Below are 2,924 nucleotides of genomic sequence, written 5' to 3' on the forward strand. Positions count from 1 at the left end.
GCAAAGTTGTCCTTGTTCGTCATACATTTAATCTTATATTACAATATTATTCATTCACACAAAAAATATTATGCAACGCACATAATAAAAAATGATAGATGACAAGCAGATTGTTGTTGTTGTTGTTTACTTTCTGTACAAAGTTATTGTGATTTGGGGCGCCTAAGATACTCAGAATCATATTTACTTTCAATCAATCAGCAAATATTGAACATTTCAGTGGAACAAACATTGCCAAATCACAATAAATGAACAAAAAGAGAATTGTCCAATAAGGTTCAGAAGAAGATTAAACACATTTTTAATGCGATCCTTTATCGTCCTAATTTAGTCATTTTTATTGCATCTATGCTTTATTAAGAGAAATGCACCTTTACATTTAATTTTGACAAAACATCTAGGGAAAAAATTAATTACCATTAATGCAAAATTGTGAAAAAAATGGTTAATGGCCCGCGTTTTGACCCTAACTTTCACAAGCTAAAAAGATATGAAACGTGAATCTGATTTATTCATTTATTTTGTCTAATTATTTAACCAGGGATAGCCCCATCATTTGTCAATGAACCGTTCTTCACGGAGGCCCTTTCATTAATATACAAAAATGTACACTGACCATGTTGACCTTTCAAGATTTCCAAAAAATTATGGTTATTAATATATAGTCCAGGTTGATGAACTCGCAGTAAATCGCAGCTGAGACAAGCATCCTACCAGGGCAAGGATATTACGACACATTCTACCCATCATCAATTTATCATTTAGATTCTTTTCTTCCCAACCAATGCTTATACACAAACATCTTTTTGATACATACTTTTATTTATAAAAAAAATAGCTGACTCAAAGTGTCTTCTTGATTCTCCCTATACGTGTCAACCAGCCGATATCCAGTCAACTACTCCACGATAATAACTTGATTCTTTATCCCCCTCCCCCATTCGGGTGGGTGCAACCCCAGAAAAAAAAGTTATGTTTAAGTTCAAGTTGATGCCAGCTGGCCAAAACAGTAACAAAAGGTTGTGCCATCTTTTGTTATCATTTCACAACAGCTTAAGTTTGCCATACTATGGTTCTATAATACAAAAAATTTCCACCAACCAACCTTTGAAATATTCAGTACAATCGTTGCATATTCATTCTATAAAATATGGAAATACATCAGTCCTTCAACATTTATTTGAAACTTGACATTATTACAGTTCAATTGTTTCCTTCAATTTGGGCTTTTAAACAATATTTAAAACAGAAAACATTGAATAGCCAGGGGCTTCATTTCCACTAAAATATTTGAATTTGATTTTGAGACCTCACAATGGGAGACTTTCTGGGACGATAGAGGGCAGCAGACTTACCGGGTAAATCCATTGTTCTCAGAATTATGCGCATGTTCAGAACTACGTAAACAATGGAAATTTACCCGGTATGTCTGCTGCCACCTAGCGTTGGAAAGTCTCCTATTAGACTTTGAGGTCCTGATTTCAAGCATCTGAAAGCACACAACTTCGTGTGACGAGACTTTAGACGGTCTTTTTTTCACAGCAGTGCGCGTGCTCAGAACTATGCACGCTTGCTCAGAGCCGCAGAAAAGGATCGTTATGTCTATTGCTGCCAGACTCTCAAAAGTCTCCTATTATTGAACCACCAAAATTCACATTCGCTTTTGCCCAGGTATGAACTGGGCTTCAGGCCTGTGTGCAAAAAGGTCCTTACCAGTGAGAACCTTTGGAAGTCAGGAGTGCCTTGACTAAAAAGGCCAGTGACAAAAATAAATCTAAGTATAAACCAACTTATTCTTTTCTGGGTTCTATTTCCAAGTAAAATCATGCTACATAAGGCGGCCTTCTTAGTAATTGTTCAGATATATAAGACAATATTTATAACTTGATAATGTTTATGTTAATTATAATGTACATACTGGTACATCCTTAATCAACACTTGCACCAAAGAAAAGTCTCCATATTTCATGTATTTAATATTTTAATTTATTATATTACAAACAACAATAAAGCTATCTGTTTATATCCCATGAATTTCATCAAGTGTGCATTTCCTTGTTCTTTTAAAGGCACTGGACACTATTGGTAATTACTCATATAATCGTTAGCATAAAAACTTACTTGGTAACAAGCAATGGAGAGCTGTTGGTAGTATAAAACATTGTGAGAAACAGCTCCCTCTGAAACAACGTAGTTTTCGAGAAAGAAGTAATTTTCCACTAAAATATTTGAATTTGATTTCAGAACCTCAGAATTAGAATTTGAGTTCCCAAAATCAAGCATCTGAATGCACACAACTTCGTGTGACAAGGGTGTTTTTTCTTCCATTATTATCTCTCATCTTCGATGACCAATTGGGTTCAAACTTTCACATGTTGAGATATACCAAGTGAGAAGACCGTCTTTGACAATTACCAAAGGTGTCCAGTGTCTTTAAAAACTAAAATTAAATTTGTTATACAAACTGTTTGTGTTTTTAGTGAATGCACAATACATTACATTACCGGTAGCATTTCCTAACAGTAGGCCTATCATAATATGTTGATAATTAAAACAAATTGTTGCATCTCATTCCAGGACATTAATTTGTGTGACTAATTCATTGCCAGGACAAAAATGGCATTTTATTTTGGATTGTTCTACATAAAGTAAGCAAATAAAACAGAAGCTCTTCACGCTTGAATGCAGATAAGGGAGTTATCGATCAGCGTCGTCTCAAAGGCAGTGGACACTATTGGTAGTTACTCAAAATAAAACCTAAAACCATGTGAGAAACGGCTCCCTCTGATGTGATGAGCAAGAAGTAATTTTCCACGAATTTGATTTTGAGACCTCAGAATTATAATTTGAGGTCTTGAAATCAAGCATCTAAAAGCACCCAACTTCGTGTGACAAGGGTGTTTTTTCTGTCAATGTTATCTTGC

Source organism: Asterias rubens, chromosome 6 (assembly GCF_902459465.1).
Source record: "Asterias rubens chromosome 6, eAstRub1.3, whole genome shotgun sequence".
In the NCBI taxonomy this organism is placed as follows: domain Eukaryota; kingdom Metazoa; phylum Echinodermata; class Asteroidea; order Forcipulatida; family Asteriidae; genus Asterias; species Asterias rubens.